General features: G+C 45.9%; 2 long non-coding RNA genes across 3 annotated transcripts in view; one reads left to right on the top strand and one right to left on the bottom strand.

Moving 5' to 3' along the window:
* Window positions 1-11,309: 11,309 nt before the first annotated feature.
* LOC122701694 overlaps window positions 11,310-24,690 on the bottom strand; it is a 492,322-nt gene continuing 478,941 nt past the window's right edge. For both annotated transcript variants that reach the window (XR_006343106.1, XR_006343105.1), the window contains one exon: window positions 11,310-11,604. This is a non-coding gene — a long non-coding RNA (uncharacterized LOC122701694). The remainder of the gene's footprint in view (window positions 11,605-24,690) is intronic.
* LOC122701695 overlaps window positions 16,303-24,690 on the top strand; it is a 46,272-nt gene continuing 37,884 nt past the window's right edge. Inside the window, exon 1 of the long non-coding RNA XR_006343107.1 lies at window positions 16,303-16,642. This is a non-coding gene — a long non-coding RNA (uncharacterized LOC122701695). The remainder of the gene's footprint in view (window positions 16,643-24,690) is intronic.

The raw sequence follows: 24,690 nt of genomic DNA, 5'->3' as shown, positions 1-24,690 counted from the left end.
AAAAGATTGATAGGGGTGGATGACAAATTAACTGCAAGGAAACAAGTGATGGAAGAGCTTATGATGACTGAGGACTTTTGACCTTCTGATCTTTTATCTTTGGTACCATTTCAGGGAAAAGTCACCAGGAATATACTTTCCTTTATTCAGATATGGAATCAGAGACAAACATTAAGAAGTAAACTTGCAAAGAACATCTGGTTTATCAAATAAGAAACACAGTTCTTCAAAGTAAAATGCCACAAAATTACTGGTTTTACAGTTAGCCCATTCATGGTGGAAAAGGTTCTTTGAACACGAGTGTCATATCCACAAACGTCACATCGTGGACTTCCCTGGCAGTTCAGCGGTTAAGATTCTGTGCTTCCTGGGGACCCAGGTTCAATCCCTGGTCAGGGAACTAGATCCTACATGCCATGAGGTATAGCCAAACCCACCCCCAAAACAAAAACCACATCATACCAGAGCCTTAGGCATCAGAAATGTGAAAGTCAGAGACTAGCCTGTTTCTTTGCGAGCCTGGAAGGGTGGGTGGATGAATGCAAGGATGACCATGCTAGTTTTGGTTCTCTTGGGCTCTGGTTCCATGCCTGATTGCTTTGCCTTTATTTTCTGATGCTGGGACTTGATGTGCACGATGGTAACTCCTGCTCGTGCCAGAAGTCTCTGCTTAGTTTGTGTCTCTCCTACGTTCTTGTTCTGAATAAAGAGATAGTGAAGCAGAGTGGGAAAAGCGCAGAGCAGGCGTCAGGAGACTGCACATGGGGACATGACAAGTCATTAACTATGCACCTCAGGCCCCTCTTGATGAGGAAATTAGCTCCACAGTTTCCCAGGTAGCTTCCAGTTGTTGTTGTTTAGTTGCTAAATCATGTCTGACTCTGTGTGACCCCATGGACTGCTGCCTTCAGGCTCCTCTGTCCTCCACTATCTCCCAGAGCTTGCTCAAACTCAGATCCATTGAGTCCTTGTTGCTAACTAACCATCTCATCCTCTCCTCTTTTTGCTCCCAATATTTCCCAGCATCAGCATCTTTTCCAGTGAGTCGGTTCTTCCCATTAGGTGGCCAAAGCATTGGAGCCTCAGCTTCAGCATCAGTCCTTCCAGTGAATATTCAGGGTTGATTTCCTTGAAGATTGATTGGTTTGATATCCCTGCAGTCCAAGGGCCTCTCAAGCGTCTTCTCCAGCACCACGATTCAAAAACATCAATTCTTTGGTGCTCAGCCTTCTCTATGGTCCAACTCTCACAGCCCTACATAACGACTATTGTAGCTTCCAGAGCTGACAACAAACAGAGCTAGGATACTAGCTCCATTCCTGATATGTTGGTAGATGCTTTCTTTCAAATGCATCCTTTGTCTCCAGAGCATATCAACCTCATTATGAACTGTATACTCCACAGGACTACTGGGGAATGTCAACACCTTGCCAACATCCTGCCTTTCCACCCCACCATCCCATTCTTCCCCTCTGCACGTCTCTTATTTTCTTCTCCTCTCTTCCCTTCATTTCTCTTCACTCCTGTGCCCATCTCTTTTGCCCTTCCCTCCATCATAGATGCACACTTAACCTCTCTCTCTTGCTCTCCCCTTCTGCACAGGAATAATAGAAATTACCCACGTGTGTGCCCTCCTCCCCACATTTTCCTGTATCAAAAGTTTTCCTTGCAAGCGGACTTCCCTGGTGGTCCAGTGGTTAGACTTCACCTTCCAGTGCGGGAGGTGGGGCTTCGATTCCTGGTTGAGGGGCTAAGATCCCACATGTCTCAGGGTCAAAAAACCAAAACATAAAACAGAAGCAATATTGTAACAAGTTAAAGACTTTAAAATGGTATACATTTTTTTAAAATCTGCTACTTTTTTTTAAAATAAAATTTTCCTTGCTAAATCTGCTACCAGTAGGTGAAATGTTAACATCCAAGATATGCTGTTTTGCACAGAGACACTCTCTATGGAAGCCTTTTATGGAAATGTGAATCGTCCCCCAAAGGGCGGTGGTATACTCATGTTTGCTGATTCATGTTTGCTGATTCGTCGGATGTCCATCAGGCAGCTCCCTGAGCACCAAAGCACGGGAAAAAGCGTTTCTGAATTGATCAGGACTCAGAGGGGCAAAGGCTGCTGGACCCTGGCCAGTCTTGTCTGCAAAGAGATCCTGCCCTCTCTTCGGCAGAGAAAAGACAAGCTCTGAGCCCAACTCCATGTTACTGTGTAGCTTAGCCCAAAGCCACCATCTTCTGAGTTCTTACAGCCAATTATAACATCAGACATGGGAAAAGGTTCTCATCAAACTCTAGAATGACTTTCGGAGTACCAGGCAGAGGGGAACAGAAGCAAGAGGAAAGAGACTAATGGAAGCAGATCTACTCTACAGTGTCGCCCACGGCCAGCCAAGGACGAGAGCAAGTAACTCACGATTAGACAGTAAATTGAGACAGTCCAGGCTTCTGCCTGGGATTCCAACTTAATTATTAGTAATATCCCCTTCACTTTGGAAAGTGTCACAGCACAGATCAAAAATAATATGCTCCTCCATTCATACTGAATGTTTCCCAAGGACTCAGACTAACCGGCTCCCTCCTGTCTTTACCATGCAGTCTTTCGCAGTCTTTCATTTTTTTTTCGGTCTTAGCTGAAGCCAGTCAAGTCCAGCCCACTTCATCTGACTAAAATACACACATGCAATGCAGTTAGGCAGTTGCATACAGCTGGAGCAGCCGCTATTCCAAATCAAGACTCTCAAGTGTACTCTTGGATCCAGAGCCTCAGAGCTTAGTGAGTTGACCTTGACCTTTGGCTGTTGGCCTGGGGGTGGCACCTATCCTAAAATGTTGAAAGCAAAGCTTTATGCTTTGAGACCCATAGGGATGAAATCAGTTTAGGATGTGTGTGTGTGTGCGTGCTCAGTTGTGTTCAATTCTTTTTGACCCCATGGGCTGTAACCCCACCAGGCTCCTCCATCCATGGGATTTTCCAGGCAAGAATACTGCAGTGGCTATTTCCTCCTCCAGGGGATCTTCCCCACCCAGGGATCGAACCCACATCTCTGAATTGGCAGGCAGGTTGTTTACCACTGTGCCAGCTGGGAAGCCCCCAGCTTGGGACAGAAATGCTTAAAACCAGAAGTGACAGAAAGGTTTCCACGTTAGGTATTGCTGCAGAAAAGTTTGATGACTGTTTAGGGATTTCTTAACCCAGGCCCTCGTGGCCAATCGGCAGTGATGACCGTCATCCTTAAGGTTACAAGTGGGAGGCACTGACTCCCTCCCCTGCAGTAACAGCTTTGATATTCAGTCTCGTCATTGGTCAATGAACAGGCTTTCTACCTCCTTCTTCTCACTCGGAAGAATTCTTGTCCCCAATAGGACGATAACTTCCTCATCCTGGCTCTGCAAGAACTCCTTTTTATGAGATCCTGGAGGCTCAGAGCAGCTATCTACCATCCAAAACAGCCTCCGTGTTCATCTTCAGCGAAGGATCTCCAGCTCTCTTGCAAACAAGCATTATTACAACCACTTTATAAAACCTAGACAGAGAGAGCTCCCTGGTGCCTCTTAGGAGTGGTCCAGGGTGGCGGGCTTCTTAGCAGGCCACACACGAGAACTTCTCCTTCCCTCCCCCCACACCCTTTCTCATGGAAGGAGCCAGGAGGGCAAGAAACCCAGAGCCTGCAAGTCACAAGTCAAAGGAAGGGTAGACAGAAGACAGCCACAAAGGGCAGGGTGCTAGACTAAGTGAAACTGAAAGCGTTAGCTGCTCAGTCTTGTCTGACTCTTTGTGACCCCATGGACTACGGCCTGCCAGGCTCCTCTGTTCATGGGATTCTCCAGGCAAGAAAACTGGAGTAAATAGCCGTTCCCTTCCACAGGGGATCTTCCCAACCCAGGTTTCAAACCCGGGTCTCCTGCACTGCAGGCAGATTCTTTACTATCTGAGCCACCAGGGAAGCCTGAACCCTCTCCTTTGCCTCTTGCTCTCCTCCTCTTCTCATGGAAGGAGCCAGGAGGGCAAGAAACCCAGAGCCTGCAAGTCAGGTCAAAGGAAGGACAGAAAGAAGACAGCCACAAAGGCAGGTCCTAGAATAAATCATGGCCCAAAGATAGGTCCATGTCCTAATCCTCAGAACTCACAAGTGTTTCTTCATATGGTAGAAGAATCTTCACAGATATGAGTATGTTAACAAGTTTGACATGGGGAGATGATCTTGCATTATCTTGGTGGGCCCTAAATGCAATCAGATGTATGCTTCTAGCTGCCAGAATTCTTTGGCTTGTGGCCGCTTGGTCACAAGTGTCACTTTGCCTTCTGTATGTGTTGTGTGTGTGTGTGTGTGTATGTGTGTGTGTAAAATCTCTCTCTGCTTCCCTCTTATAAGCATACATATGATTGTATTTAGGGCCCACCCAGATAATCCAGAACTGCATGATACCTTCATTCTGACACCGTGAAACCTGATTTTCTGACTTCAGAATTTGACCTCCAGAACTGTATGAGAATGAATATATTCAGTCATCCACTTGATGGTGAATTGTTACCATAGCAAAGGAAACTAAAGCAGGCCATCCAACTCTTTTGTGAATTCCTGGACCGTAACCCCACCAGGTTCCTCTGTCCATGGGATTTCCCAGGCAAGAATACTGGAGGGGGTTGCCATTTCCTTCTCCAGAGGATCTTCCCAAGTCAGGGATCAAACCCACGTCTCCTGCCTTGGCAGGAGGATTCTTTACCGCTGAGTCACCAGGGAAGCCCCTTCTATTGTTTAAGTCACCAAGTTCACAGGACTTTGTAACTGCAGCCCGAAGAGATGAATACACCGACCTGAGTCAAGAAGATGAGAAAGAGTTGTCAAAACAGACACCCAGTTGTCAAACCAGGAGAGCATCTCTTTCAGGGAGAATGGCCCAGGAACTTCTAGGAAGCATATTGTGTAGTCCTCATTTCTAGAGGCTTTGCTGTGACACCAACCATCAGTGAATCTTCTGTTTCATATGAACACCCGTGGATTTATCTGTTTGGGAATCAAGTATACACTGCCTATTTGCTGCCTGTAGGTAGAGAGAAGTGAACCGAACTGAGACCTACAAAGGGACAGGAAATGGGGACCAGAGGAGGCCACAAGACACAGACACGAAGCCTCTTCAGAATCCCAGAGACGTGTGCAAGAGAACTGCTGTGATTTCCCTACCAAACAGTGAAGTGACAATTCAGGGGACCTGAAGACTCAGGGACTCAACCAGTTGTAGGACAGACAGGCTACATTCTCACCAACATCATAGCCGAAGCAGGAGTCCAGATCACAGGGCTTGGGACAGTGAGTTGAGCGTCTGCTTGACAGCTGCACCAGTTTCCGAGCCTCGGAGCTCCAGCTGCGCCTTGCCTGGATCCCCGCTAGACTTTCCTCCCTCTCTGGGGAGCGCTGTTGCCCACAAGGGGGCGCCTGCCTCCCCGCGCCCTTCCTGGAAATCCTCCCGGGAGGCTCCCCTGCCCAGCGCCTGACCTTGGAGGTGCCTGGGAGAACGGGAGATCAAAGAAAGTAAAGTGCTCCTTCCTGGTACTTCAATCAGGGAGAGAAGCAATTAAAATATGAATTAATCTAAGTGAGATGGAAATGCAGATGTAGAACAAGAGCATCTCCATCACCTTGAACCTGCGCTGCACGCAGTTGAGCTCCTGTGATTAAAGACATTTTCATGCCATTAAAAACCTTCTCTTCTAATGTTACAAACGCTCTGTCAGTCAAACGCCCTGAGCAGCCTCGGTGAGGACTGCCCTCTCCTCGGTTACTTTCCTTGATCCTTTCAGAGGGATGAGGGGGGGCTCCTAGGAGGGGTCAAGGAGGGCTTGGGGAATGAGGGGAATGCAGGACACTGAGCTGAATGGAAAGAGCCCTCCATGCGTCTGCTCTCAAACAGATCCTGCCTCGTTCTTGATTCTTTTGTGCAGCCTGAGTCCTGGCTGCCCAGATGGTACTGGGAGACAGAACTGGGAAATTACCCTTGTGGCTTCATGCCAGCTTCTTTGATATGGGTGATAACTGTCGTGTGTATTTCCAGAATTTTGCCTCTGCTTCTCTATGGTCCTGGTGGCTCAGTCAGTAAAGAATCTGCCCGCAGTGTAGGAGACCTGGGTGTGATCCCTGAGTCAGGAAGATCCCCTGGAGAAGGGAATGGCTACCCACTCCAGTATTATTGACTGGAGAATCCATGGACAGAGGAGCCTGGCGGGCTACAGTCCATGGAGTCGCAAAGGGTCAGACACGACTGAGTGACTGACACCTTCTCTATAGTCTTAAGGACCCTCCATTGATGCTCTGCAGGCAGGGTGAGGCTGTGACCCCAGAGGGAGGGGTGCATGTAAGGGAATGTCTGCTGAAACGTCTTTACACCACTGGGCCTTCCAAGCCCGCCGTTCACGCTCTTGTCTTAGATTTGACTCCTCCTGTGTGCACACCTAATCCCTTACTTTGGCTTTTTCTGGTTATACATTCTCCACTTGCTGTGGTCTCCAACATCCATCAGTCTCAGGCTGTGAAGCTTGGGATTCGAAAGAACTCATCCTGAATCCACTTTTGGCACTTTCCAGAGCGAGTGCTCCGTCCAGCCCGTGGGAACAGCTGACCCATCCTGATCCTGGTCTGGATCTGAGACGGATTTTCGCTCTCCTTCTCTGACTCTCCGTAAGGCAGGCCCTCCAGTTGGGCTGGCGCCAGTGCAAACTAGAACCTGTCGTAAGGCCTGCTCTGCGAATAAGCCAGGAAAGAGCATCCTCCAGGAAAGAGGAGCTTGTGAGGCGTACTCTGGGTGGGGTAGTGGCAACTGACAGTTAGCTCAGCTTCTTCTCTGCCCTTCTGTCTCCAGAAGGTCCTGTTCAGGCCATGCAAGACACAGGTCCCAAGGGCACCTAGGATTCAGTGAATGAGTGCCTCTTACTCCAGGACCTTTTAAGAGATGGTCAGAAGTTTAATGTTCATACACACCTAAACCACTGTGTGTGTGTATGTGTGTGTGTGTGTGTACAGTCGCTCAGTTGTGTCCGACTCTCTGCGGCCCCATGGACTGTGGCCCACCAGGCTCCTCTGTCTATGGGATCCTCCAGGCAAGAACACTAGAGTGGGTTGCCATTTTCTCCTCCAGAGGATCTTCCTGACCCAGGAATCAAACCCACATCTCCTGCATTGGTAGGCAGATTCTTTACCACAGTGTCACCTGGGAAGCCCAAACCACAGTGGGCAACATTAAATGACAAGATTTGTTGTGCAAATGGTGTCAAAAGCCCTGCATTTTCATCGAGAATTTTCTACAGCGTTTTGACTTAGACGAATGCAAAGCAAAATGCTCCCCAAGCTTCCTCTTCACCTCCCAGATGTTCTAAGAAGCAGAAAGCGCACTGCCATGTTATGACATCACTCTCCTTTGGGCCTGCCTCTGCTTGCTGCAGCCGATAGGATGCTGCGTGCTACGTCAATTCAATTGTGTTCAACTCTGTGCAACACTATGGACTGTGGCCTGCCAGGCTCCTCTGTCTATGGGATTCTCCAGGCAAGGATACTGGAGTGGGTTGCCATTCCCTTTTCTGTGGGATCTTCCTGACCCAGGGATGGAACCCACATCTTATATCTCCTGCATTGGCAGGCAGGCTCTTTACCACTAGTGCCAAAATAGGCTATCACTCAAATCCATTCCTCTTGTGGGCCTCCCAGGGAGAAAGATGTCTTCTAGGCAGAAGGTACTCCCAGCCCCTAGAGGGGAGATCTACAAAAAGGCCTCCTTTTTAATCTGAATACTTAAGCTGTGGTGGTTGTCTCGTCACTCAGTCCTGTCTGACTCTTTGTGACCTCATGGACTGTAGCCTTGCCAGGCTGCTCTGTCCATGAGATTTCCCAGTCAAGAATACTGGAGTGGGTAGACATTCCCTTCCCCAGGGGATCTAGCCAACCCAGGGATCAAACCCACATCTCCTGCACTGGCAGACAGATTGTTTGCCACTGAGCCACCTGAGAGACCCTCAGTACGGAGACCAGAGTTTTATTTCACCTGCTCGGGTGGACTTGTACCCATATCGCTGGACAGTAGCAGGAACCAAGGGACCTGGAATGGAGAACACTTTACTTTCTTTCCTCTAAATGCAGCTGACACCTGGTCTGTGGCTGGTGGGTAAACTCCCATCATTCTAGAAACAATGAGCAATGTGCTAAAATCACTGCAGTTGATAACTTCTCATTAGTCAATAAGCCCTACTTAATCTACATGGAATTTCTGCAACATGAGACTCCAGCCACTGCATCCCAAATGTCTGCTTGTGTGCGTGCATGCGTACATGCGTGCCTGTGCACAAGCGCCATTCGAAAATGAGAACACTCCTGTCATCAGGGAGATGGATTAGACCATAATTGATTTTCCATAGACAAATGCTTTAAATTTTGGTAAACCCTTTGTAACATCTTAGTCAAATTAAACAGCCCTTTCAAGTCAGATTTATAGTCCATAGGATTCCACTTAACTTAGACAAGCAATGCAATTTCAGGGCAATTTAAAGGGTATTTCATTTAGAGACAGAACCAATCCTTGTCAAGGCCCTGGAGGTAACGAGAAATCTTCCTCCTCTCGTTTGCTTGGAAGAAGTTGCAGTCCAGTTCATGAGGGCTGAGCAGCTCCTGGAGAACTGTGAGCGGCTTAGGGTAGTATATTTCACCACTCAGGTTCATTGAAGGGGAAATGACCAAAGGGAGGGCATGGAAAAGATGGAAGGACCTTCTTATAACATCCAGAGCCTTTCTCAGACTTAGGAGAAAGTATCCAGTCTGAGTGCACAAATGACTACAAGGTCCTTCTTCATTTCAGGCTGCAGCAGATCTGAGCACTGGCTGGATTTCTGCCCCCAGTCGTCCCCTGGACCTTGGTGCTCTTGAGCAATATGCAACCTGAGCAACTGTACACAGTGGCCCTGGGAGGATGATATTAGGAACTTGACACATATTACCTTCCTTCATGTACACCACACTAAGAGGTTTAAACTGCTGTCCCGATTTGACAAATACATACGGCTGGGAGAGATGAAACACAGTGTTCATAGAAACATAGGTTGAGCTAGGATTCTAGCCCAAGTCTGCCTGATTCTAAAATCTAAGCTATCTCCTAACTCACCATGGACTGTGAATTCAGCTGAAGGGCCTGGAAACCTTATTCTAGGGTCAGATGAAGACCTGGTATGAGCCTCATATCTTTGACAGTGCTGTTGGAAAGGGGAGAGGGTATCCTCAGGTGCATGCTCAGTCATGTCCAGCTCTCTGTGATCCCATGGACTGTAACCCTGCCAGGCTCCTCTGTCCATGGGGTTTCCCAGTCCAGACTCCTGGAGTGGGTTGCCATTCCCTTCTCAGGTGCTCATCCGGTTTCCACCACAATGCTCCTGCATTTGTGAGTGTACTAACTTTTGTCTGTCCTCAAAGTTCTGCCTCACATCGAGCTGAAACTCCCATTGCCCCCAAAGAAAGACTAGTGTCTGGACCAACGATTTCAGGTCCCTGTTCCATGGGACCCACTGGAAAAGCTGGAAAGAGAGAGGAGACTGGGAGCCATTTTACCCTTGAGTCTTCATCTGCTCTGGAAAAATGCAGCTAAAAGTCCTTGTCCTGCCCATCTCATTACAGGGTTCTCAGAATCAAAGAGATGAAGCAAATGGACTGTGACACCCTTGCAAGTGAGATGAGAAAGTAAAGAAAACATATTCAGCTTTTAACTTTTCAAGTTTACACTGTTATGTATTATTATATACCCTATAATATATTGGCATATATTTACATATGTTCATGTTGAATTTTAATGTACTAAATTTTCAATACAATTGACAATGTTAGTTTTTAAGCAACACTTATTCCATTTAAAAGGCCGTCTTTCCTGCTGAAACTATACCTCTTTTAATGTATTTTTACATCATTTATTATTTATTAATAAACATTATTTATTAAATGAAAGAACACAATCAATAGCTGTGTTTGTGTGTGTGTGTGTGTGTGTATGCATCTGTGTGCATGGTTTTACTGTAGCTTGTTTTTTATAACTCCTTTGACTTGGACAAAATTTAAAATTGGCAAGTCTTTGTCAGTATTATGGACATTTGCACATGTGTTTTTATGTGTGGGTGTGGTTTACATATATGGGTCCATGGTCCCAATATAAAAAGATGCCTTATCCATAAGGAAATAACATTTAATGAGGGCCAGTTCTGTCATTTCACACTCAGGATAACATTGCAAGATATACATCTCTAATTCAAGAAAATGCCATTTCTCAAAGAATTTGTATTTCTTGCCCAATCTTTCACACGTAGCTGAAGGTTCGAACCTAAGTCCCTCTGATGCCAAAATACCAAGACTATTGATTTGTTTGTTTTGATGTTTGTTTCTCACTTTACCAGGTTATTTAATAGCTTCCTTTCATTCCTGTAGTTCCATAGGGGTGTACTCAGAGGAAATTTGCTGTCTTCAAATATAATTGGTAAATTTCACTCATTCTTTTCCTTGGTGCTCACAATGTCAAATACTGGTGTCTACAGAAAACATGTTTGACGAACTTGGACAGATGCTTGAAATCTATAACTCAATGTAACCAAAAGAACTACTGGAAAATTTAAACCACATTCCATTTGCTTCTTGATTTCAGGGATCAGTGATTCTTAGGAGTTCTTAGGTCCATTGGAAATTAAATTCCATAAAGGCACAACATTCTGTTCTGTTTTATTCACTGCTGTACTTTCTACAATCTAGGCCATAATAAACACTCAAAAAGTGTTTTCCGCACCATATACAAAAGTAAACCGAAAATGGCTTAACGACTTAAGTATAAGACATGACATCATAAAACTCCTAGAGAAGAACATAGGCAAAACATTCTCTGACATAAATTGTACCAATGTTTTCTTAGGTCAGTCTCATGAGCCAATAGAAATAAGAGCAAAAATTTAAAAATGGGATCTAATCAAACTTACAAGCTCTTGCAAAGCAAGAGAAATCATAACCAAAGTGAAGAGACAACCTAAGGAATGGGAAAAAATACTTGCAAAAGATGTAACAGACAAGGCTTAATTTCCATATTTAAGCTCATACAAACAACTCATACAACTCAATAACAAGAAAAGCAAACAACCCAATTTAAAAATGGACAAAAGACCTAAGTAGATATTTCTCCAAAGAAGACACACAGATGACCAACAGGCCCATGAAAAGATGCTCAACATCACTAATTATTAGAGAAATGCAAATCAAAAACAACAATGAGGTACTACATCACACTGATCAGAATGGCCAACATTGAAAATTCTGGATCTATCTTCCCAGAAAAATGGACAGAGCCTCATGGACAATACTGCACATGGCATTTTCAGGTTCAATGATCCCCAGAACCTTCTCTGTGATACACAAAAGCAGAGGCTATTTTCTCTGTAGAAATAGCACTTGACACTTACCGGGATGGGAAGGGCAAGGCTCTTTGGCTCTGGACTTTTTCTTCTATGTGGATGGGCACCTGGATGGTGTGAGGTCATCAACAGTTCAGATCATCCATTGTTTCAGCTTTTTGATCTGAAGGGCTGGAGTCTTTCTGGAGCTGAGAGGTAAAAAGAAGAATAACATCCAGCATTCAATGAGGTTATATAGTCTGCCAGGCACTATAGTATACATTTTATGTATAATTGATCGAATCCTTATGTTAACCTTACCAGATAAGTATTGTTATGCCTAGTTTTCATTTTTTTTAATTCAGGTTTAATTCACATATAAGATTATTTTAGTTTCAGGTGTACAACATAATGATTCTATATTTATATATTTTGAGAAAGGATCACCATAGTAAGTCTAATTAACCTCTGTCACCATATATAGTTACAATTTTGTTTCCTTTTTTTCCTTGCAATGAGAACTTTTAAGATCTAATTTCTTAGCAACTTTTAAATATATACCACAGTATTATTCACTGTAGTCACCATGCTATATGTTACATCCTCGTGATTTATTTTTTTTTGTGATTGGAAGTTTATAGCTTTTGACCCCCTTCACCCATATAACCTACCTAATTACCAATCATCAGTTTAATAGTCAGACTTTGACTGAGAGCCAGTTGTTTCCATGGTTTGACAAAATAGTGAAAGCGTAAGAACATCAGAATCCAACATGGTTTGTGAAGTGGGGTTTCCTGACGGCTATTCTTTCAGATATATATATCAGTTATATATATATACATAAACACAAAGCAAGTACCCAAATCTGAATTGATATGACTTGCAGACTTAAATTTTTTTCATTTTTTATTATGAAAAATTTCAAACACACACAAATGTGGAGAAAATAGTATGATGAAGCACCATGTTGCCTCAGCAACCATCAGTTCCTGTCAATCTTATTTTATCTACCCAGATGTATTTTCATTGCAATTTTAGCCCATCTTTTCCTTGATGCCCTCAAAATGCATCCCAATAAAGACATCCCAATAGAGGCAATCTGACTCATGGTTAAGGTAGCCATCACTTTTTTTTTTACATATACTTTAAAGAGCAAGAATCTGTGGACAACACAATCTGCTCATTCAATCTAAAGAGACTACACTTTTAAGTGATGCACGTGCCAGTAAGAGAAGACCCACCACCAGCACAAGTAGACTGAGACAGTCTTTCTTTCAGTCTGGCTCAGTGTAGGCTCCCTGGGATCTGTTGAGTCAAGCTGTATTCCCCAAAGTAGTTGGGTCTCTTGTATTAGTTTCACTAGGGTAGTTCTGGTTCTTTAGTTGTAACAGAGCTTGGTAATGAGAGGCCACCTGAGAAGCAATTAAACTAAACCAGAAAATCTTTCCTGTTCATTTCGTCTTGTCCTTAAATAGTTTACACATCAATTGAACTGGGAAGAGCTCATGGTGGTTTATGATGATTGCTCCAGTAGGGGTCAGCGCCTAATGAGCTGGGTACTTATCTGTGACCCCGACAAGATGACTGTAAACGAACAGATAAGAGGACCGATGGGACTAGTTCTCGAGGCTGCCCACAGAATCAAGACAACAGAAGCCAGTGGAGTTGGTTTCTCAGTTTTCTACTGCAAAGGAGAAGCTGATGGAGTCGGGTACATCAAAACACCTAGGGTTTTTTAGTTAGAAAAAATAAGGTGCTTATCTTAGCTCTTGACAAACTGCAAGATGTCTATTCAACCCACTCTTTTTGGAGGACACAAGGCTTTCTCTCGGGCTTCCCAGGTGGCACTAGAGGTAAAGAATCTGCCTGCCAATGTAGGAGATTTAGGTTCCATCCCTGGGTAGGGAAGATCCCCTGGAGTAGGTAATGGCCCCCTAGTCCAGTATTCTTTCCTGGAAAAAATTTATGGGCAGAGGAGCCTGGCAGGCTACAGTCCATGGGGCTTGAAAGAGTCAGACACAACTGGGCAAATGGCTTCCTCTCATCTTTTCATGATATCTGGTAATTTATGGTCACCACCAAATGATTCTGTTGAGGTGGGTAGCTTCACCTATTACAGAGGTGCCAATGTCAGTCCAGACACATACTAATATGGCAAAAGAATCAAAAAAATCTTAGTAAAAGTGCATTTTCAGAGTAAACAGGTAAACATCATAGTGATATATTATGGCATAATCAAAATTCTCAATAATTGACAAACTAGAACAAGACTCTCCTTTTTTCTCCCATTTCATAGCTCTATGAGCTAAATTTTCCCTTTTTTAATGCTGCATAACAAACAACCAAATCTCAGTGACTTGCATCAGCAAATATTTGCTCTAAGCTTGTGGCTTGATGTTTGGCTGTGGTTTGGCTGATCTTAGGTGGACTACAGTCCACGGGGTCACAAAGAATCAGACAGGACTGAGAATTCACCCATCATCACTTCACCAGAGAGAAGATACGAGAAAGGTGGACCTCGGAGATGAGCTGGAGTAATGTTTTGCATGCTCTTCTACTCCCCCTGGGTGATTAGCATCCCCTAAGACAACCTCATGAATGCACATGGCTTTAGCTGCTAGATCTATAGCAGGAATGACCGGCACTGACTGGGACTCAGGAAATATTTGCATAAGCTTGAGGATTGGTGGCAACTGACACTCAGCCTTGGTGTCAAAGAGATGACAGAGGATGATGATGCCTGAGATCATGTCTCATCTAGAAGAGGGACTTTTCATTAATTAGCTCTAGCTAACTGCCAAGCACAAATGTGGGGCTTATGTTGTCAGACACAATTTTCTCGGAGAAACCAGAAATCTCGACAACATCTCCTAATCTCTTAATGGTGACAAGGATAATAAATTCTACTACAAGAAAGAAAGAGAGGGAGGGAGCATGGGAGGAAGGATACCATGCGTAGGTCCAACACTGTGAGTCAAGCAAAAGCCATTCGCAAGCCAAGGACCACTGGGATGGCCCATGTGTGGTCCCCATGAATGTGATGGCTCCTTGACCCCATGGCAGGGCTGGACACAGCAGGATACTGAGCATGGAAAAGTATGGTTATTCCCAGCTTCTCCTGGGTCAGACCATCACACAACATCCTCATTATTTTGGAAGAAGTGACAAGAAACCCATACATAGCTCACCCATATTCAAACATAAATAGCTAAATGCATTGTTGAAGCAAAGCATACATGATTGAGGAATGATTTGCTCCTTTGAATCACCCATGCTATTACTCCCAGGAGTAAGGATAACAGAATTTAATATCAATATTTAATTTCAAATCCATGAGCTCAACAGGAAAAGGAGCATGTGTTTATGGGATGTCTGTTGGAGGTCAGCCCTCTGTGGGGCACTGCATAAACCGTGGGAGGGCAGGTCCTTAATAAGCTGGCACTTCAGTGGGGTCAGTGGTAGAAAGACTGGTCACTCTGGGGATGGCCAGCTGCCTGGCCCCAGGCCTGTTCTCACCTCCCGGGCTGTGTGCCTTAAGCAATTGACTTAACCTCCTAAGCCTCCATGGAAAGCTGAGTACTTCTCAGATTTGCTGAATGAATTTAAGATCATATATTTAGAGGCCCAAATTCAATACCTGGTGCTTATTATTAATAGATATTGGGAAAACTTTATAACATTTATTTTCCTCCATTTGCTCATCCACATAAAAGGAAATAATAAGAGTTCTTGGCTCAGAACATTGATATAAGTAGTAAATGAGATAATTTATATACAATACTTAAAACTGGACACTCAGTACTTTATAAATATATATATAGTGTTCTGGAGAAGATTCTTGAGAGTGCCTTGGACAGTAAGGAGATCAAACCAGTCAGTCCTAAAGGAAATCAACCCTGAATATTCACTGGAAGGACTGATACTGAAGCTGATGTTCCAATACTTTGGCCACCTGATTCGAAGAGACAATTCATTGGAGAAGACTCTGATGCTGGGAAAGACTGAGCCAGAAGGAGAAGGGGATGAAGAGGATGAGATGGTTGGATGGCATCACTGACTCAATGCATATGAGTATGAGCAAACTCTAGGAGACGGTGAAAGACAGGGAAGCCTGGCATGCTGCAGTCCATGGGGTCACAAAGACACGACTTAGTGACTTTGTGTGTGTGTGTGTGTGTGTGTGTGTGTATTCAATACTTATTACTGTTATTATTATGTAGACTTCATTATGAGGAATAAAAAAAAAATCTATCAGCATCATAATGGGTCATCCATGCCCCAAATATTGTCTTCTACCATATCTGCAGGTTCAGATCCTTGGAAGATGATCACATAAACATGCCCACATATATAAGAAGAATGAATTAAGCTAAGGGAAGAGAAATCTCCAGGGAGAGAGGTATCCTGGCCTCCACATATTCTAATGACCTTTTTGGCCCCGTTTTTCCTGAGCACAGCTCTCCAACCAGAACTGCATTAGAGCAGGACCCTCAGAAGCTTGAGGGCGTGCAGACCCATGCGAAGGGGCTGAAGGGTTGTTGAGGTAAGGAGGGCAGTCAAGGAAAGAGACCTTCTTGAATGCAGAAAACAAGCTGCATAATTTTGCATTAGCCTCACTTCTCAGGTTGTAAATTACATTCTTTTGGGAGGATTGAAAATGAGAAAAATAGGCGAGCTGGATTCTTCTGGGTCATCAGTCATGTGTCTCTGAGGAAGGAGCTTAATTTCTTTAGTCCTCAGTTTCCCCATTTACAACAACATTTAATTGTCTGAAACGTATTCTGAGATTTCTGGAAGAGAAGTACACCATAAGACCAAACGATTCCCATGATCCTTTGGGGTCCCCGCGGCTGGTACTCAGGCGGCTCCTGCTGCGCATGTCAGGGAAAGGATGCGCTCCAGAGGGCCGTGACGCAGAAGGATGCCGATGTGCGAATAGGGCCGCGGGGGAGCAGAGAGAGCGCAGAATGGCGATTTTGGGGGTTGCTTAGTGGCGAGCTCCTCCTCATGAAGGAAAGGCTGGCAGAAAGCTTTGTTTCCTACGAACAGAATCCCCAGAACAAGAAGAGGAGGTGAGAAGCTGGCTTAAGTGGGGTTTCTCATGGAGGGAAGCTTCAGCTGAGAAGCGGAGGTTGCCATCTGCCGCCTCCCTGCTGTTTCCTGGCTGAGAACGAGCTCCCCACAGCGCGGCCTGTTCTGGAACTTGAATCATGAGAAGCAGCTGGGCTACACCTCCTTCGGCATCAGGTAAGGACTTTCTCTAGGCCGTCAGGACTTGCGTGAGCTGCCTTGCATAGTGATGGCGTGGGGGTGGGGGCGGGGCGGGGTGGAGTGGAGTCTGCTGAGTGGCTAATGGCTTGGAAAAGTCACCTTCCAAAAAGTATCTGGCCGTCATAGAGAGTGAAGTTAAATCAAAATGAGAAAAACAGGTATTGTATAAGATTGGTTATATGTGGAGTCTAGAAAGATGGTTCAGATGAAACTATATGCAAAGCAAAAATGGAGACACAGAAAGTAGAGAACAACCTATTGGACCCCACGAGGGTGAAAGGGAGCGGGATGGATTGGGAGATTTAGATTGGCATATGCACACTACTTGGAGAGGGGCATGGCAACCCACTCCAGCATTCTTGCCTGGAGAATCCCGTGGACAGAGGAGCCTGGTGGGCTACAGTCCATAGAGTTGCAAAGAGTCGGACACGGCTGAGTGACTAACAGACACAAACATGCACACCGGGTGCCTGTGTGCTGTTGCTTCAGTAGCGTTCGACTCTTTGTGACCCTCTGTTCGTGGGATTCTCCGGGCAGGAACACTGGAATGGGTTGCCATGCTCCCCTCCACATAGACACTACTATAAATAAGGATGGGGAGGGAGGCAGGAGGGGGGATCGGGATGGGGAACACCTGTAAATCCATGGCTGATTCATGTCAATGTATGACAAAAACCACTACAATATTGTAAAGTAATTAGCCTCCAACTAATAAAAATAAATGGAAAAAAATAACAAAATTAATATAAAAAAATAAATAAATAAAATAAATAAGTAATGAGACTATTGTGTGTCACACAGGGAACTCTATTCCATGCTCTGTGGTGGCCTAAATGGGAAAGAAATCCACAAAGAGGGAATAAATATATACATGGGGGCTTCCCAGGTGGTGCTAGTGGTAAAGAACCCACCTGCCAATGCAAGAGACATAAGAAACATGCGTTCAATCCTGGGGTGGGAAAGATTCCCTGGAGGAGGGCATGGCAACCCATTCCAATATTTTTGCCTGGAGAATCCCATGTATAGAAGAGCCTGGTGGGCTACAATCTACATGGTTTCCAAGAGTTGGACACAACTGAAGTGACTTAGCATGCATAGGTATACGTATGGTTCACTTTTCTGTACAGCAGAAACCAATGCAACCAAAGCAACTACACTCTAGTAAAAATTAATTTAAAAAAAGTACCTCTGGGTTTGTGGGCATAAAAGAAACAGCAAAGAGCTGGATTCCAAGGACAGGAGCTTACATGCACCCACATCCTGTTACATGTGTCTGACCAAACCCACACGTATCAACACAGACCTAGAAACCGAGAACACATACCTGTAGGGAGTTGCCGGAGCTCGTGTCTTCAAGAAAAGAAGAGTGAAATTAGAGAGTGGTTTCATTATCGCTAAGGGACAGTGTTATTCCGCCTAAGAATTTTAGAAATGAAAAACGTCTTTAAAACAGACATTTGAAATCAATGCCCCATACAGTACACCTTGCACATCGTTGAAACTGGATATTTATTGTATGGGATAAATGAGGGCAAGAGAGGAAGAAAAGGAGAGAGAAGAGAGATAGGGATGAAGGAAGTCTGGCTCATTCCAAAGCAGAAAAGGTTCGAGATGAGATGAGAATGATCTTCAAGTCAAATTCCTCTTCTTTTATCTTGACTAACCACAAAGAATTAAGTCCGCTCTTAAGGACATAATGAAGAGGGAGAAGGCTTATTCAGGGTCCAGGAGAGCTTAAATCCAACATTTTCTTCATGTCCTGTTCTATTGTAGAATGTTTTCTTTCTTTTGGGGAGGGAAGGGGAAGATGGCAGAACTCAAACCTTTCTATTAGGCCTTTGCTTCAAGAGGTGGCCAGGGGGCCTTCCCTGGTGGCTCGGTGGTAAGGAATCTGCTTGCTAGTGGAGGAGACACGGGTTTGATCCCTGGTCTGGGAAGATCCCACGGTCCCCAGGGCAACTAAGCTCCCGTGGGCCATGACTACTGAGCCTGTGCTCTAGAGCCCAGGAACCACAACTCCTGAAGCCTGAGTGCCCTGGAGCCCATGCTCTGCAACGAGAGAAGCCACCACAGGGAGAAGCTTGCTCACTGCAACTAGAGAGGGCCCACGCGGCGACAAAGACCAGCACAGCCCAAAACATAACTAAATACAGTGGTTTTTCAAAATTCTTTTTTATTTTTTTAAAGAATACATATGATGATCATAGTAGAAATTAATCCCTTTAAAAAATAAAAAAGTGACCAGGTAACCAGCTCCCCTGTGATGGAATCGGGGTGGGTTCAGAGATGGAGGAAGTCTGGACCTGGGAGATAAAAAGAGCCCGGAGTAGGGTAGGAGCTGGAACAGTAGGACCAGAACTCTGGGTCTGAGTGTAACCCTCTGTCCTGGAGATCTGGATTGTTCTTATGACTCTATTTTTTGTTGTTTTTATTTTTGCTTTTCCTTTCTATTTAGTTAGGTTCTCTACTTTTAATATTTCAGCATCTCTCAGCTGTGCTAAGGAAAACAAGAGAAAGTTATTTGTGTCCACAAGAACACACACATGCACACACACACCAAGGATTAAAGGGGATGCAGCTCCCTTATGGGAGAAGCGTGCTGACAGCCAAGGGAATCCAGATAGAACCCTTGACCTGAAAGGAAGACAAACCTCCGGGGCGCAGAGCTATTTGGTGAGCTATTGTCCCCTTCATTGAGTGCTAAAACCTTGACGATTCTGGCCTTCTTTTAAATCAGGGAGGAAGTGCTTATCTGAGCGGGACTTCTGCTCATATGAGTGGTAAAGAACCCATCTGCCAATGCAGGAGACATAAGAGACATGGGTTCGATCCCTGGGTCGGGAAGATCCCCTGGAGGAGGGCATGGCAACCCACTCCAGTATTCTTGCCTGGAGATTCCCCATGGACAGAGGAGCCTGCTGGGCTACCATCCACAGGGTCGAAAAGAGTCAGACACAACTGAATCAACGTAGCACGCGTGCACGCCTGTATGAAGAGACCCAGAAAATAAGAGGATGTTTTCAAGGAACTGCAAGAAGACACAAGACTAGATCAAGAAAATCAATCTCAAAGGGTCAACACCAGTTCTAACCCGGCCCCACCAGCAGCAAGTGCAAAGACACAGCTAGAAGCCAGAAGGCACACTCCTTCCAACAGACACCACGCAGAGATGAGAGTCAGGGAGGGGGCCCGCAGCGCGCGCTCTTTTGATAAATGCTACTCGGGAATGACAAGCGTGGGGGAAAGGGAACAATTATTTTCCAGGAGCCGAGAAGTCAAGTCTCTGCCAGCCCTTCTCTGGTCCTGAGGGACACCTGTTTCCACAGCAACCACAACTTGGGGAGAAGGCTGCCTTCAAGTCATCTATCCCAGGAAGATATTTTGTAAAGGGCTATCAATTCTGGATGGGCAGAAGAGCACAGACTGTGAGTCACAAACCTCGGTGGGGCTTTAGGAGGTGGAAGACACCGGTTCTGTGGTTAAGTCCACAGAGGCCGCTGCCAGAGGCAATGCTGAACTTCACCCTCGTGACTTTCTGCAGCTCCTGCTGCCCACCTCCCACACACCCCGGAACCTACCAGCCTCCACCTGACAGTGTAGATGATGGTGGTGACAATAAGGAGGATGGCAAATGATGATGGTGATGATGGTAACGAGAATGACAATGATGATGATGAAAATGATGATAACGGTGGTGGTGATGACAATGATGAAAATAACAGTGATCGTGACAGAAACGAACGCTGATTGCTAAGTGCTTCACACGCATTTTCTTGGTTTGCCTCATAAAAGCCCTGTGACGTAAATGCTAATCTTGACCTACTTCACTGATGAGGAAACAGCAGCTCAGAGAGGTTAAAGAACCTGTCCAGAGGCACACAGCCAGCAAGAAGGGTATGATGTATGAACCCAGCTCAGGGTAACACCAAAGTCACTCCTGAATTTCAGGAGCAGCATAGCCTAAGAGCTCAGACTGTGCCACAGACTATTCAGTCCCACAGCTGATGAACGGTTAGACGCTTAGCAACTGTGGGATTTATCATTTCATCCCTCTGTGCCTAAATGCCATCATCTATAAAATAGAAACAATGACAGTAGCTCTTCCTTGTTTTTTGTTTCGGTTTTTTGAGAATTAAGAGTTCACACATATAAAGCACTACTTTTCAAACTTGAACCTGCAGATAAATGACCTGAATGTCCTATTAAACTGAAGCTTCGACGTGGTAGGTTTGAGATAAGATCTGTGGGTGCATGAGTTGCTCAGTCACTCAGACGTGTCTGACTCTTTGTGACACCACGGACTGTAGGCCACCAGGCTTCTCTGTCCATGGGATTCTCCAGGCAAGACTACTGGGAGTGGGTTGCCATGCCCTCCTCCAGGGGATCTTCCTGACCCAGGGATCGAACCTATGTCTCCTGCAGTCTCCAGGTGATTATTTACCATTGTGTCTCCTGGGAAGCCTTGGGATAAGACCTGAGAGTCTGCATTTCTGATGAGCTTCTAGGCACTGTAGGTCTACAGACCACACTCTTTAAGTTAGCAAAGCAGTAAAGCACTTGGTAATATACATGATGAACAGTAAAGAAGTGTCAGCTATTGTTATCAGTATTATTGTTTAACCCTTCTCTAGCCACAGTCCTCTGCTGGGTTTCATGACTTTTTTTGAGGTTTGTATTCTGGCAGCTTGGGGGCTTCCCTGGTGGCTCAGCAGTTAAAGAATCCACCTGCAACGCGGGAGACGTAGGAGATGTAGGTTCGATCCCTGGGTCAGGAAGATCCCCTAGAGAAGGGCAAGGCAACCCACTGCAGTATTCTTGCCTGGAGAATTCCATGGACAGAGGAGCCTGGCGGGCTACAATCCATAGGGTTGCAAAGAGTCAGACATGAGTGGTGACTTGAGTGCACATACACATCCTGGCAGCCACCTCGCCCTCTGAGAACTGTTAGCTTACTTTTAGGAGACAAACATGCAATTTGGAGTAAGCATGAACAGGCTACTTCTGTGAAAGGCCGTCTTCCTCTGTTGTCTGTATGGATTAATTAACTGAACCCAGGGAGGGCTTCCCTGGTGGCTCAGATGGTAAATAATCTTCCTGTAATGCAGGAGACTTGGGTTCAATCCCTGGGTTGGGAAGATTCCCCTGGAGAAGGAAATGGCTACCCACTCCAGTATTCTTGCCTGGGAAATCCCATGGACAAAGGAGCCTGGTGGGCTATAGCCCATGGGTTTGCAAAGAGCTAGACACTACTGAGCGATTAGCACATGGAGGATTAAGCTCTGTTGGAACCTTCCCCAAAACGTCTTCACCCTCAAGAACAAAGCAAGGGGACTTACCTGTTTTCTCTGACCTCTGATCCAAGCAAGAAGTCAAGGGGGAAAAGGGTGAGTGTGTCCACAGGCCAACTAGGGTGGGCAGTAGGATACAAGGCCCAGACCCCCTACAGGGAAGGACGTGTTGCCCCAGAAGCTGGGGATGGGTTTACAGGCAGCCTTTGGCATCGGCTGTCCTTCAGCAAGGATGGGTAGGTGCAGTGAAACAGCAGGAAACCATTGGGGGCCTTCCCGGGGACAAAAGCTTTTCCATGTCCCGCATTTCTTGTTCATAGAGAAAGGGTTTCTGCCTCCTACACCTTCCCTGGGTTCCAAAGGGCAGATTCAAACAGTTCCTCATTAGGGGAGTGAGGGAATACAGAAAGAAACAGCCCTGAACCTTGGGGCCTGGCCTGGCTCCTCCTGGGACTGGATGGCGGGGGTTGGGGGTGGGGGGCTGGGATGTGGGAAACCATGTGATACAGACCCCTGAGTTCTTCTACAGGAACTAAGGCCCCACCCGGGTGGAGGGTGGAGACTTCAGGCTGAGCGCCAGCTCATGGACCCCAGACTGGTTGAAAACAGAAGGCTGATGAATGAGATCATTCCTCCATTCATCATTCCTGGAACTCCACCCTCTTACCTCCCCACCAACCAATCAGAGGGAGGTTACACCTCCTGCAGTCCTCCCCCTCAAATGGTGCCTCTACAAACTTCTCTATTTCCCTGGCTTAAGAATGCAGGGGGCATGGGTTTGATCCCCAGTCCAGGAAGAGCCCACAGGCCATGGAGCAACAGCCCATACACGAGAACCCCTGAGCCCACGTGCTAGAGCCTGTGCTCTGCAACAGAAGCCACTGCAGTGAGAAGCCTGCACACAGCAACTGGAGAGTGGCCCCTGCTCACCGCAACTAGAGAAAGCCCATGTGCACAACCAAGACGGAGCGCAGCCAAAAGTGAAAATAAATACATAGATTAATTAACACAAATGTCTTCTCTGAAACTCATCTTTTGGGTGTGAGTCACCCCGTTCTCCTCGCATGAAAAGTGTTCATTGTTCAGCCATGTCGGACTCTTTGCAATCCCATGCACTGTAATCCGCCAGGCTCCTCTGTCCATGGAATAGTTCAGGCAGTTCTTCACTCCCCATTGGAGTAGTGTGCCATTCCCTTCTCCTTGCTTGACCCTGCAATAAATAAGCCTTCCTCTGCTCCAAAGATGATGCACAGCTTGTCTGGCTTTTGGGCATCGGGCCCAGGAACTTGGGTTTGACAACAGCAGGGGCATGAAGGCTTGGCCATCTCAGCCCAGCCACAGGCGACTCTCTCTAGAGCTCCCCGGGCCACTGGTCAAGGCTGACCTTGAGCCTGAGCATCACTAGATATCTCTCTGCTTGCCCCTGCTCCCTCTCACTCCCAGAGACCCTGTATTGGTTTCCTGTGACCGCTGTAACCAATAACCAAAGACCTGGATGGCTTCAGACAACACGAATGTATTCCCCTGTAGTTCTGGAGGTCATGCATTTCACTGTTGGCGGCGCTGTGTTCCTTCCGAAGGCTCTGTGGGAGAGTTTCTTTCTTTGCTATTTCCAGCTTCTTGAGAATGGCTTCTCCTGTGACTCATGGCCCCTTCCTCCATCCTCAAAGCCAGCAGGGCAGGCTTCTTCAAATCTCCCTCCAAGCCCTCTGCTTTTGTTGTCACATCTTTTACTCTGACCTTCTTGACTTCCGATCCTCCCTACTGTAAAAATTCTTAAGATTGTACTGGACTTGTCCAGATAATCCAGGATCATCTCACCATCTCAAGATCCTTAACTTATTCACATCTACAAAGACTCTTTTACCACGTGAGGTGATATATTCACAGGGCCTAGAGATTAAGAGGTAGGCATTTCAGGGGCTGTTCTGCCTCCCACAGGTATTCCTAAATAAAGTATGGTGCACATAAGACTCCATCTCAGAGACTGTTTTCTGGGGGAACTCAACCTGCAACACTACTATTTAGAAACACTGCTTCCACAGCATGTCTTATTTCAGCTCTGGATCAATCTTGGTAACAAGGGGTGAGAAAGGAATAACCATGTAGATTACCTGCAGCAGAGCGCTTCCCTGATAGCTCAGTTAGTCAAGAATCCACCTGCAATGCAGGAGACCCTGGTTCGATTCCTGAGTTGGGAATATCTGCTGGAGAAGGGATAGGTTACCCATTCCAGTATTCTTGGGCTTCCCTTGTGGCTCAGCTGGTAACGAATCTGCCTGCAATGTGGGAGACCTGGGTTTGATGCCTGGGTTGGGAAGATTCCCCTGGAGAAGGGAAAGGCTACCCACTCCAGTATTCTGGCCTGGAGAATTCCATGGACTGTATATAGTCCGTGGGGTCGCAAAGAGTCAGACATTACTGAGCAATTTTCACTTTAAGTGCATGCATGCTCAATCGTGTCCAGCTCTTTGTGACCCCATGGACTGTAGCCCGCCAGGCTTCTCTGTCCATGGGATTTCCCAGGCAAGAATACTGGAGTGGGTTGCTATTTCCTTCTCCAGGGGACCTTTGTGACCCAGGGATCAAACCTAAGTTCCTGCACTGAAGGCAGATACTTTACCCTTGAGCCGCCTTTACTCCTTTACCCCTGAGCCACCCAGGAAGCTCAGCCTGGGTGGGACAGGTTGGCTAAAAGTTCTCCATTTAAAACTCACCTGGCTTCTGCCCCATGTA

Source organism: Cervus elaphus, chromosome 10 (genome assembly GCF_910594005.1).
Source record: "Cervus elaphus chromosome 10, mCerEla1.1, whole genome shotgun sequence".
Lineage (NCBI taxonomy): Eukaryota > Metazoa > Chordata > Mammalia > Artiodactyla > Cervidae > Cervus > Cervus elaphus.
Note: the sequence above shows the minus strand (reverse complement) of the source record. Positions and strands in the feature narration are given on the sequence as shown.